Below are 14444 nucleotides of genomic sequence, written 5' to 3'. Positions count from 1 at the left end.
AGCCCTAATGTAAATTAACTTTAGTTAGTAATAGTGTATTCATATTGACTCATCAGTTGTTAGACATGCACTACATTAAAGCAAAATATTAACAATAGGGGAAAGAGGGCTTTTATTTTCTAGTTCTACATGTAAGGAACTTGAGAGTTGCCACTCTATACAAACAATAAGTAAAAACATGGACAGACTGGGGAAAAAAAGTCAGTGACAGCTACATGCTGCTGCTGCTGCTGCTAAGTCGCTTCAGTCGTGTCCGACTCTGTGCGACCCCATAGACAGCAGCCCACCAGGCTCCCCCGTCCCTGGGATTCTCCAGGCAAGAACACTGGAGTGGGTTGCCATTTCCTTCTCCAATACATGAAAGTGAAAACTGAAAGTGAAGTCGCTCAGTCGTGTCCAACTCTTCACGACGCCATGGACTGCAACCTACCAGGCTCCTCCGTCCATGGGATTTTTCCAGGCAAGAGTACGGGAGTGGGTTGGCATTGCTTTCTCCAGATAGCTACATAGTTACTGCTTATATTTAGCAAAAGGAGGGGAGATCTAGTTCTGCGAAGGTAGTTTTCAATGGCAGCAGGAATATCGCCAGATATACACAGACAGTGCCTAAAACCCACCCATTTCCATTACAACCCTCCTTAACTTCCAGCCTGAGGAGGAAGGAGAATAAGGAGAGAAAGATGGCGACCACATGTATAAGAAATGATGAAGTTCTACTTTCTCCGGTTCTTCCACCTACCTTTGGTCCCACCTTAGCCTTTACTTCCTGATAAAACTTTAAAGGATTGATGTATCAAAGCAGAGTACATAGCTAAAGTTGTACTAGAACTTTTCTCTGTGCACATTCTTCCCTAGGTAAGCTTATCATTCTTGTGAATTCGGATACCTTCTATATACCAACAACTCCTATATCTATATATCCATGGCACAGATTTTTCCTCTAAGCTTCAGATACATAAATACAGCTTCATAGTAAACACCTCCAAACACATGGTTTATAGCTACCACAAATGCAGCAAGTCCAGTTGAGCCTGGGCTGTTTCCCTGACAAACCTATTCTCTTCCAGAGTTCTCTGACTCAGCGAATGGCACCTGGTTGCCCAAGTCTGACACCTGGGAGTCATCCATGACACCTCCCATGTCCATACTCCAACTTCCAGTCAATCACCAAATCCTTTGGATTGCAGCTCCTGCAAATCTTTAAATCCATCTACTTCAGCTCAAGGCAAAGGGCACAGTCCTCTGGACTACCAAGTCTGCCCAAGGCATCTGACACCAGCCGGAAGTTTGGGAGTTCTTAGAGCTACCCTCACTTCAGACATATATATATATATCAGTTCAGTTCAGTTCAGTCGCTCAGTTGTGTCCGACTCTCCGCGACCCCATGAATCACAGCACGCCAGGCCTCCCTATCCATCACCAACTCCCGGAGTACACTCAAACTCATGTTCACAGAGTCGGTGATGCCATCCAGCCATCTCATTCTCTGTCGTCCCCTTCTCCTCCTGCCCCCAACCTTTCCCAGCATCAGAGTCTTTTCCAGTGAGTCAACTCGTCGCATGAGGTGGCCAAAGTATATGTATATGTATATGTTATATGTTAGTTGCTCAGTTGTGTCTGACTCTTTGCGACCACATGGACTGTAATCTTCCAGGCTTCTCTGTCCATGGAATTCTCCAGGCAAGAATACTAGAGTGGGTTGCCATTTCCTTCACCAGGGGATCTTTCCAACCAGGGATCAAACCCAGGTCTCCCTCATTGCAGGCAGATTCTTTACCATCGGAGCCACCAGGGAAGTCCTTCACTTCTAGCTGCGTACAAATACAGGGGTCCCCACAGATTCCCTCAGGTTTGATAAATTGGTAGAATGATTCAGCAGAACTCAAGGAAGTACTATACGCACAATTACAATTATACAATTTTATTATAGCACAGAGCCAGCCAAAGTAAGAGATGCATGTGGCAGAACATGGGACTGAGAGGGATCCAGACTCGAGCCTCCATGTCCACGTTGGTGTCCAGAGATTTTACTGAGGCTTCAGTAAGCAGGCAAGTTGATTGAGTTGTGGCCCACAGGGTTAAACTCAATCTCTAGCCCTCTCCCCTTCTTGGAGTATCACATGGCTCAAAGTCCCAACCCTCTAATCATATGATTGGTTCCTCTGGGATGACCAGTCCTCACTTCAAGACTTTTGATGTATTAAGAATCCCCACACTGAGTCATCTCTTAGCATAACCTATCAGAATGCCCACCATGAGTCATTTACTAGCACAAACTGTTAGATGTGGTTTGAGGGATCACACATTCCTATTACTTGGGACATTCCAAGGGTATAAAAGTTAAAAGTTAGCTCCTAAGAGCAGGGACAAAAGCCAGACTAGTCTCTTATTGACTGGTTTGATCTCCCTGCTGTCCAAGGGACTCTCAAGAGTCTTCTCCAGCATCACAGTTCGAAAGCATCAATTCTTCACAATGCTCAGCTTTCTTTATGGTCCAACCCTCACATCCATAAATGACTATTGGAAATACCATAGCTTTGACTACATGAACTTTTGTCAGTAAAGTGATGTCTCTGCTTTTTAATATCCTGTCTAGGTTTGTCATAGTTTTTCTTCCAAGGAGCAAGCATCTTTTAATTTCATGACTGCAGTCATCACCTGCAGTGATTTTGGAGTCCAAGAAAATAAAATCTGTCACTGTTTCTAATTTTACCCCGTATATTTGCCATAAAGTGAAGGGACCAGAAGCCCTGATCTTTGTTTTTTGAATGTTGAGTTTTAAGCCAACTTTTTCACTCTTCTCTTTCATCTTTATCAAGAGGCTCTTTAGTTCCTCTTCACTTTCTGCCATGAGGGTGGTGTCATCTGCATATCTGAAGTTATTGATATTTCTCCCAGCAGTCTTGATTTCGGCTTGTGCTTCCTCCAGCCCAGCGTTCCTCATGGTGTACTCTGCATATAAGTTAAATAAGCAGGGTGACAATATACAACCTTGATGTACTCCTTTCCCAACTTGGAACCAGTCTGTTGTTCCATGGCCGGTTCTAACTGTTGCTTCTTGACCTGCATACACATTTCTCAGGTAAGGTAGTTGGGTATTCCCATCTCTTTAATAAGCATTTTCCACAGTCAAAGGCTTTAGTGTAGTCAGTGAAGCAACAAATAGTTTCATCCCTGCACTGCATCTTAGATCAGCAGTGCCAGATCTTAGATATAGGTGCCCAGAACAAAGAGGCTTCATTCTTTTTCTAACTATAAGAGGTGAAAGGCCAAGAAAAAGCAAATCAGGGCTTAAGGAGATTTTAGTCCACAAATGCCATCAGCACACTTTATTTCGTCTTCAGTTGCTAAAAATTCATGGTATAGCAAGGAAGATTTAATATTACCAGATATACTCCCCAACAATGACCAATATAGTATGGCTTGGTTAAACCAAAGATTACAATAATTTTGCCTTACCTCTTTCTGGTGATTTACAGTTTAAAGTGCTTCATATACCTTATCCTTGGATGCTAGTCATGGTGTAAAAAGAACATAAAAATTAACTCAAAAGTTGAATGATAATTAGTAAAGAAAAAAGATTATTTAGCTTAGTTCATTTAAGAATTAGGTTGGGCTAAATTCATTTTTCTAGCTCATTTTTTTTTAACAATTTATATGCTAATTTAGATTGCTCTAGGAAGTCTATTGTGTGGCAATCCTTTGTTAACATAGCTCAAAATATTTTGTTAATTTGAAAGTTCAGAATTTCATATGATAGTTTTTACAGTGTTTTATTCTCCTATAAAACCAAACTTATGTTAGTGTGACATGAAAGAATTAAGATAAAGCAGGTAATAAAATTTTCTGATAGGAAGATATTTGCTATTTAAGCAGAATATTCTCCTAAATAGGGAGAAATTCAAGTCTGTTTTTGAGAATGCAGCGAAGGTTCTTTACGTCTGATATTACATCAACCTACCTCTCAGTCATTTTCAGATGCAGAAAGTTATGTCCTCACTTTTCCTTCAAAATTTCTATATTTAAGCTTTTCACAAATTTATATTGACCAAACTAAGGAAGTTTAACTATAATGATGATATTTTTCTAAATCTTTTTAAAAAAAAAAAAAAAAAGGCTCCAGACACTTTATTCAGAAAAAATAACTAAGAAAGCATCTGGTTATAACAGATTGAGCTCACCCCTAAGCCTTATTCTGTGCCTTCCAGACCCTAGAAATAAGACAAGATAAACCAGTAAATTCATAGCTACTGTAGAAAATAAGAGTAACAGTTGAAGAACAAAAACTATGAGGGTCTTCTAAAGTATGGAAAGCAGACAGGTCCAAAATTTTAAAACCACAGCCGAAAATGAAAGAACTGCTATAAAAGACCATTATGAACTGATAGAAGTATTCCAGTGTATCAGTTAGGGAAGCAGAGAAGCAGGACCAGTAGTGGAGATATCTATGTCCCTATGTACAAAGAGGTTGATTGCAGGAAATTGGTTTACCTATGTGCCTAATTGTGGGAGCTAGTTTTGATCTCTGTGAAACTCTATGAAGCTATGCTTTCTATAAAGTTATTATCTCTCCTGCCTTGGAGCCAGATCCATGCAGCTGGCTCAGCCCTTCAAATAAGGAAGGCCTCCCAAATTCAGGCCCAAGAACACTTCTTGGGTCAAGATCACAGTCACCAGCTGCCATTGGAAAAGCCTGAGGTAGATCTCCTTTTCTCACAGTAATCATGTATTGGTCATGTTGCTGTCAGTTGCTCAGTTGTGTCCTACTCTTTGGGACCCCATGGATTGCAGCACACCAGGCCTCCCTGTCCTTCATCAACTCCTGGAGTTTGCTCAAGTTCATGTTCATTGCATCGATGATGCTGTCCAGCCCTCTCATCCTCTGAATGGATCCTCTTTTCCTTCTGCCCTAAATCTTTTCGAGCATCAGGGACTTTTCCAATGAGTTGTCTGTTTCCATCAGGTGACCAAAATACTGGAACTTCAGCTTCAGCATCAGAACTTTCAGTGAAAACTCAGGGTTGATTTCTCTTAAGATTGACTGGTTTGATCTCCTTGCTGTCCAAGGGACTTTCAGGAGTCTTCTCCAGCAACATAGTTCGAAGGCATCAATTCTGTGGTGTTCTGCCTTCTTTACCATCATGATCCAGCTAAAATCTCTGGCTACTCTGGTTAAGAAATCCAAGGAAGGATCAGACCCTGGTTTCAAAAGTACTAACTTTACAGCTGACCACAACAAGCCAAGAGGTGAGCTCAGAGAGCTTCTCCTACTAATGCACTGGTTTTCTTGGGGAGCCCCTAAACCACATTCTATTCAACGTAGTTTATTCTGGTGAGCTTGATCTGGATTGTATTTTAGATCAACCCACTTATTCTCAGTTCAAGGGATCCTTCCTTAAACAGACACAATTGTTCAACTTCTTTTAAAATACAAGCTGAGTGCCAGAAGCCAACTAGGAGAAATGTCTTCACGTCCAGCGGTTGCTCTGACAGCAGTTTTTACTGTGTATATAAAAGCACAGGTTACACATTCCATATAGAGGGCTGACCAGTGGTGGAGGAACCGTTCTGGGGCATCCTTCACAAAATGAGATGTTATCTCAATGGATAAGTTGTCTCAGACTTTCTTTAAGTGGGATGCATCCTATTTTTTCTCTTAAACCTCTAACCTCTAACAAACAGGCAGATATCTCCATAGTGCAAATTACAGAAACTTGAGTTCAGAGTCCAAGAATGTAAAAACTAGACTAAGAACTAAATGACTACTACATATGGAACCAGTCCACGAAGTTAAGCTGATTTTAAAGGCTTCAACTCAAGTACACAATGAGTGATGTTTACTTTGAAATTCTATCTTTTGAGCTTTTCAGTGATCTTTTTTATGGTGTGGCTGCCTTTCCCATGAGGGGATCTTATTTATCGCAGTGGGTGCTTAGTAGCATTACCCTTCTGAATGACCAACAGGGTTCCCCACTGTTTCACAACCATTTGCAGAACAGTGTCAGTCTCTGGGGCCCTTCATGTTTTTCTCCTCTGGTACAACAAGACAAATGCACTGAAATTGTGCCAAGATTTCTCTTCAACCCTAGCATGAGATAAAGAGGATTTACAGGCAAAGAACTCCCTTGAACAGCAGCCAAAAAAGCAGATAACTTCTAAATAACACAATGTGGTAGAAAAAACTGCCTTGTGGCAGTCTACTGTGGAGAAAAATAGCAACTATTTCCAGTACATGTTGGCAAACTATCTATGTATAAGCCCTAGAAAAGGTGAAGGGTTACCATACTGTTTCTGGATTTCCTTACACTGCTAACACTGAACTGAATGTTACAAATAGAAGTTTACATTTTTAGTGTTTATCTTTAACCACGTTCAATTGATTTTCAATAATCAACTATCTAATTCAATTTGAATGGAAATGAATGCAAAGAATATATTAAAAGGAACATATTATAATAAATTACCTAATATTTTATAAATGGCTTCCCTGGTGGCTCAGAGGTTAAAGCGTCTGCCTGCAATGTGGGAGACCTGGGTTCGATCCCTGGGTCGGGAAGATTCCCCTGGAGAAGGAAATGGTAACCCACTCCAGTATTCTTGCCTGGAGAATCCCATGGACGGAGAAGCCTGGTAGGCTACCGTCCACAGGGTCGCAAAGAGTCGGACACGACTGAGCGACTGAACGGAACGGAACGGAACTATACCTTTCACTTTAAGAGATAAATAATAGATAATTGCTCTCTTTTACTGAAGGTCTGTTTTTATTTTTCTATATAAAATGATTCATCCTCAGATTTCTCTAAATAGTGAATTCTCAATGTTCTCAAAGTATAATTAGATTTCAAAAATTCTTTTAAGAAACATGTTTTCTGGAACATTTCTATTGAGTCAAATGAAGTTTGACTCTCAAGACTCTCAAGTCATTAACATGGGAGATTCAATGGTGTTATGAGGTTTAATTAATTTCCAAAACCACAGTACTTATGGATGAAGCATGACAATCACAATACTTATAGGCACAGATTCTTATTTTATTTTTTTGTTTATTTTAGTCATGTGGCTTGTGGGATCTTAGTTCCCCAATCAGGGATCGAACCTGCCACTCTGGCAGGGAAAGCCCAAGTTCTAACCACTGTACCTCCACTGGAATTCCACTGGAATTCCCAAGACACTGATTTTTAAACATACATAATATGAGGAGACAAAATGTCTAGTAGCCATGGAAATAGCTATGTCAGCCGTAACAGAGACCAGGGGAGAAAAATGCTTCAGTCTGAAGATCAGTAATAATCCAGATGCAAAAGAATTGTTGACTCTGATAGGGTAGGAAAAATCCATCAAGATCTCTCATCTTCCCTAGTCCTCATTTTTATTCACCTACAATGTTCTGATAGTTAATTCGTTGCTCAAGTACCTTAATACTAGGAAAGAAAGTTCACTGATTTAGGGGAGGTGGGACTAGCTCTTATTATATTGATAAACTGTTTAACAAACTTATTTGATGAGTTCTCCACATATGGATAATGTCAAGTTACTGGGCCCAGACTGTTGGGGACAAAGTCCTGTAAGTCCAATATGGGGCTGGTCAGAAAACTTTAGATTAGTGGTTCTCAAACCTTTCTACAACATAGCAGATTCGGAAAATGATAATACATGTAAGCCACACTGACATGAACTGGAAGGGACACTGAAGAGTCAATATGGGGCTTGGTGAAGAAAAATTATATATTTTTGCATATTTATAATAAGAAAAAATTAGTAGAAATATTAGTATAACTTTTAAATGAAAAGTTGCATTTGTTTCTGTAAATATTTCACACACACTCACATACACATACTTCTGATTTGCAGCTGGAAACTGCTATATGTAATTCCTGATCTAAACCTTTCATATTCTTCATATCTTGGTCAGCAACTATGTTTATATAAGAAAAGGCAGCAAATAATAGATGACGCTTTTTCTTTAATGAATGAAAACTGCTTTTTTTGCTTTTTCCAAATAATCTGATTTTGCAAAAGTTTACTTCATAGGTTTATAATTTTTAAGCATTAAAACTCTCAACTTTCTTTGACAAATGTAACATTGAAATAACTTGCAATAATGAATAGATATTTAATCCTTTAAAATGTTTTCATATTATTTCAAAATTTTAATGAAGTTTTTCTTCTGGAATAAAGATACTGCTCTACTCATCTCACTAATTTTTTAGGATTCCAATTCTAACACTTGCTAAACATCAGTGAGTGATCATTTTTTCCTTTGAATTCATTAATGTTGGCAGTGTACATTATAATATTTCTTGTGGTCCTTCCAATTTTGGACCAGGCTCATTAAGATGCTCAAAATTTGGTTAATATGTTTTTTAAGCTAACAAACCAACCTTCAAATTTGCAAAGAAATAATTATTTTATACCCACAATTACACCAAAACTTCAATTCTTCTTTTAGCTCAGAAACTCTTGGTGAGAATATTAAAGCTTTACTCTTCCAGCAACTTTCAAGGATATAATACAGTGGTAGATAACTATAATCATCATACTGTATATCACATCTCCAGAACTCACTGATAACTGAAAATTTATACCTTTTGACCAACAGCTTCCCATTTTCCAGGGTCCTTCAGCCCCTGGAAATCATCATTCTATTCTGTTTCTGTGAGTTCTAATGCTTTCAGGTTGCACTTATAAGTGAGATCATATCATATTTGTCTTTCTCTGTCTGACAGTTCACTTAACATAATGCCCTCCACGTCCATCCATTTTGGCATAAATGGCAGGAGTCCTTTCTTTTTTATGGCTGAACAATCTTCCATTGTACACAGATACACATTTTCTTTATCTGTTAATCTGTCAGTGGACTCTTCAGTTGATTTCATGTCATAGTTACGGTGAATTATGCTCTGCACTATTGCTTTGAAAGTCATCTCTGAATGTTAAGCCTAGAACCTGTTTGTCCAGTCTTAGCATCAATTCTCTAAATCTTTAATTCCCTGCTAACTAGAATAGATTGTGTTATCTGCAATGGAACTTCAAATGACACAGTAATTGAAACCAGAAGTGATTATTGATCTCAGAAGTTCAAAGATATAAATCTTAGACTAGTTGGTTGACTTGACTGAATTTGAAAATGGCAGATTTGCTTACTTTGAGAGGATGTCTTATTGGGAGTCACTTGTGGTCTCCTAGAAAAAAGTGCCTATTGGAGAAAGTTTTGACAGACCAAGGGGCTACTGCTATAGCACAGTGCAGTAGACAAAAGGGCTGCAAGGGATGTGGAGTGGGTGAAATACTTCTAAATATATTTAGTGATTCTGAGACAGAAAATGACAATTTTAAGATCCCAGTAGAAGCCATGGCTAGAGAACCAGAGTGCTTACAACAGACAATGATATTTTGTCTCTTACAAGCATTGTCTGGATTCCAGTTTATGAATGTGCTGAATTCAGAGCCTCACCAGGCTTCTGAGAAGGCCTAGAAGGAACGACCAACTCAGTAGCAGTGAGCAACCCTAATGTTTAGATTATGATCTCTAAATTTCATTTTCCTGGTTCATTATCTAATGAACCAGGGCACATAATATTTCCAAACTACACATATGATAACTTGTATCTAGAATATATGGGCTTCCCAGGTTCAATCTCTGGGTCAGGAAGATCCCCTGAAGAAGGAAATGGCAACCCACCATAGTATTCTTGCCTGGGAAATCCCATGGACAGAGGAGCCTGGTGAGCTACAGCCCATGGGGTTGCAAAAGAGTCAGATATGACTTAGGAACTAAACAGCAACATCCAGAATATACAGTTAATTCTTACCACTCAATAATAAGACAAACAGCCCAGTTAAAAGCAGAACAATATTTGAACAGATACTTCACAAAAGAAGATACTGAAACCGTTAACAAGTATGGAGAATCAGCTTATCATGATTAGTCATAAAGGAAATGCAAATTAAAACCAGAAGGAGATAACACTACATAACCAAAAGGATGACTAAAACTAAAAGGCTTGACAATACCAAGTGTTTTAGGGCATAAGGCAAATGGATCTCTGACTCATTGCTGATGGGAATACAAATATAGTATAGTTCCTTTAGAAAACAGTTTGGCAAGTTTTGGTAACATCAAACATACACATGGCATAAGACCCAGAAATTATACTCTTGGGTATTTTCCCAAGGAAGGAGAAACATATGTTCACACAAGAACCTGTGTATAACTGTTTAGAGCATATTTATTTATAATAGTCCAAAACTGGAAAGAACCCAAATGTCCATCAGCCAGCAAATGGATGTGGTCCATCCCAGGCAGTGCAATATTACTCAGCAACAGAAACTGCGGATACATGCAACACCATGGACAAATCTCAAAAGCATTTGCTAAATTAAAGAAGCCAGACCGAAATGGTAGTGCTTTGTGTGGTTCCATATAGAAGATGTTCATAAAAATGCAAATTAAAGGAAGATAAAACAGATCAATTGTTCCCAGGGAAGTGGGATGGAGAAAGATTTGACTTTCAAGGAGCATGAAGGAAATTTGGGATGATGATGGGAGAGATTTTTTTGCTAAGGTCAATCAAAGGGCATTTTATGAAGATGGCATTTGGAAGTCACCTCGCAGAGACTCTGCCCGAGGCGCTTCACTGGGAGAACGCACCTGCACCTCAGAGTGTGTGAATCATAGCCAGTTCTCTGGTCAGAAGCGGAGGTGGTCCTGCTTCCTGATTTCGTTGTCACTAGGGCTGGTTCTCAACAACTGGAAGGGGAGGATGCTCAGTGCCTATCCTGCCCCAAAGTCTGGGAGTCAGTCACCAAGGATGTACATGGCTTCTCAGGTACCTACCTCTTACCGCGGTTGGGCTATGGGGCAGCCAAGCTGGCGTTTCCACCGCCCAGGCGCACGCGGGCGCTGACTGCGCAGGCGCGGCTCCCTGTCGCCTAGCAACCAGTCACAACAGCGGACTGGCAGGCGCGCGCTGGCGGCGGTAGGTGCTCTTCGCCAGATCAGAGGAGCAGTTGCGCGGCTGGATCTCCCTGCAGGTAAAGGCGATTGGGCGGCTGCACCGCTATCCCGGGGGTTTGGAGAGGCCCAGGGCAGAGGCCCCACCAAGACTTGGGGAAAGATAAAGTGCCCCGCGTGTAGGAGCATCCGGGGCAACTGAGGGAAGACCTTGGGAGGACCTCTGGGTACCTGCCCTATGCCCGCAACATTAGACTGCGGTCCCAGTGGATTTCATAAGCGTGGCAACAGCTTCCTATTCAACAGGAGACAAAACTGAGGTCCAGAGCGGGTATCTGAGGGTCTAAGATTCCGATACTTGACTCTGAGCAACTCAAAAAGTGGGTCCTCGGTTATTCTACACCTTCTCAAAATAAATCTCGTTTAAGATCGCATAAGGCTGAAAGTTCACGAAGAAGATCAGTAAATTCGTGAAAAAATGATTCCAATAATCAAGACTATGAACATTCAAAACATAGTTGTTTTCATGTCCAATGCCGTGAAGTTCATACCTTTTAGCCCTGTTATTTTATGCTAGGGATTTAAACTAAAGAAAAATTGTAGGTGAGGATGAAAATTTTACCTCTAAGAATGTTCATTTGCAGTATGCACATAATTTCAAAAAGTTGAAAACAAATGCTCAACAATAAGGGACTGGCTGGATGATGGGCTTTAAAATTTTGTTTTAAATGGCATGCTGATCCAGTGATGATGACTGAAGCAATAAACGGAGACTGAGATTTCAAGAACTTGTCTGTTAGTTTGAGAATTTAGTAAGAAAATACCCCCAGGAAGGTAAGTTGAGAATTGCAGATAGAAATCCAAGTAGGAAGGTTAAATCACTATAGAAAATACAAACCAAAATGAGCTATATCAAAATAGTGCTGATCTTCCTGAGCTTATTTCTGAGTGATTTTTTTTTTAATTCCATTTGCTTCCTTTTTTCCCAAATTCTCTGTAATGAAATGTGATACCTGTATAAGTAAACAGTAGACACGGAATTATGAGCTTCAGTTCAGTTCAGTCGCTCAGTCGTGTCTGACTCTTTGCGACCCCATGAATCACAGCACGCCAGGCCTCCCTGTCCATCACCAACTCCCGGAGTTCACTCAAACTCATGTCCATCGAGTCGGTGATGCCATCCAGCCATCTCATTCTCTGTCGTCCCCGTCTCCTCCTACCCTCAATCCCTCTCAGCATCAGAGTCTTTTCCAGTGAGTCAACTCGTCTCATGAGGTGGCCAAAGTATTGCAGTTTCAGCTTTAGCATCAGTCCTTCCAATGAACACCCAGGATTGATCTCCTTTAGAATGGACTGGTTGGATCTCCTTGCAGTCCAAGGGACTCTCAAGAGTCTTCTCCAGCACCACAGTTCAAAAGCATCAATTCTTCGGCGATCAGCTTTCTTCACAGTCCAACTCTCACATCCATACATGACCACGGGAAAAACCATTGCCTTGACTAAACAGACCTTGGTTGGCAAAGTAATGTCTCTGCTTTTTAATATGCTATCTAGGTTGCTCATAACTTTCCTTCCAAGGAGTAAGCGTCTTTTAATTTCATGGCTGCAATCACCATCTGCAGTGATTTTGGAGCCCCCCAAAATAAAATCTGACACTGTTTCCACTGTTTCCCCATCTATTTCCCATGAAGTACGTCAAGGCTGTATATTGTCACCTTGCTTATTTAACTTATATGCAGAGTACATCATGAGGAACGCTGGGCTGGAAGAAGCACAAGCTGGAATCAAGATTGCTGGGAGAAATATCAATAACCTCAGATATGCAGATGACACTACCCTTATGGCAGAAAGTGAGGAGGAACTCAAAAGCCTCTTGATGAAAGTGAAAGAGGAGAGTGAAAAGGTTGGCTTGAAGCTCAACATTCAGAAAACAAAGATCATGGCATCTGGTCCCATCACTTCATGGGAAATAGATGGAAAAACAATGGAAACAGTGTCAGACTTTGTTTTTTTGGGCTCCAAAATCACTGCAGATGCTGATTGCAGCCATGAAATTAAAAGACGCTTGCTCCTTGGAAGGAAAGTTATGACCAACCTTGATAGTATATTAAAAAGCAGAGACATTACTTTGCTGACCAAGATCCGTCTAGTCAAGGCAATGGTTTTTCCCGTGGTCATGTATGGATGTGAGAGTTGGACTGTGAAGAAAGCTGATCGCCGAAGAATCGATGCTTTTGAACTGTGGTGTTGGAGAAGACTCTTGAGAGTCCCTTATACTGCAAGGAGATCCAACCAGTCCATTCTAAAGGAGATCAATCCTGGATGTTCATTGGAGGGACTGATGCTAAAGCTGAAACTCCAATACTTTGGCCACCTCATGAGACGAGTTGACTCACTGGAAAAGACTCTGATGCTGGGAAAGGTTGGGGGCGGGAGGAGAAGGGGACGACGGAGAATGAGATGGCTGGATGGCATCACCGACTCTGTGGACATGAGTTTGAGTGTACTCCGGGAGTTGGTGGTGGACAGGGAGGCCTGGCGTGCTGTGATTCATGGGGTCGCGGAGAGTCGGACACGACTGAGCGACTGAACTGAACTGAACTGAACTGATGGGACCAGATGCCATGATCTTCGTTTTCTGAATGTTGAGCTTCAAGCCAACCTTTTCACTCTCCTCTTTCACTTTCATCAAGAGGCCTTTGAGTTCCTCTTCACTTTCTGCCTTAAAAGGAATTAAAAGGATAAGTTTTATGTGTTATGTATTTTAGCACAATAAAAATCAATGGGGAAGTGGTAAAATAGTCAGGAAAAACAGATTTAGGTTGCTTCAAAAATCAAAGGGATATATTTTCTTAATTTGATATCTCTGTAGCTTTAAAGAATAAAACAAGGTAATTTAGTTGCATCATGTTGATTTTAAGTGAAATGTTTAATTTACAAATTAAAAAAAACAAAACCTGAGAGTCATCTCTTGGGTTCACTGCCCTGGACTCTGTCAGCTCTGTATTTTCTCCCCTATTAACTATTATACCCAAAATGGTTTAAAAAAAAAAAAAAGAAATGCTTCCTACTTAACCATGCTGCTGAGGACAAGTTCTATCTCTGTAATCCTGTATGTTTAAGCTATTACAGCCTCTGTATTTTTCAGTATGCAGTTACTCAAATTCACTCTCCTGAGATGGGAAAAAAAAGTTCCCAAGTGAAAAATCAGATGACATCAAGTAACTTTCTACAGGTGTAATTTAATTGCTTCTTGAATGTTAATCATAAGGAATTCTTTTGTAAAGCAAAGACTGCTATATGTTGGAATTGGTTATAAAGAGGTATGGAAACTCTTTTTTCCTAAAGAAGTCATAGGAAAGATTTTCATCTGTCCAGAATAGTCTGTGTGTCTGCCTAGCGCAAGTCTAGGATAAGCGCAAGTCTAGGATCTGTGTGGCTTTCAAGTATCTGAGAAAGATGTCAGAGATCTGAAAAAAACTATTGGTCC

This window comes from Moschus berezovskii, chromosome 15 (assembly GCF_049115385.1).
Source record: "Moschus berezovskii isolate FMDL1 chromosome 15, NW_MosBer_1.0, whole genome shotgun sequence".
NCBI classification, from domain to species: domain Eukaryota; kingdom Metazoa; phylum Chordata; class Mammalia; order Artiodactyla; family Moschidae; genus Moschus; species Moschus berezovskii.
The sequence above is the reverse complement of the archived record's forward strand: the minus strand, read 5'-3'. Positions refer to the sequence as shown.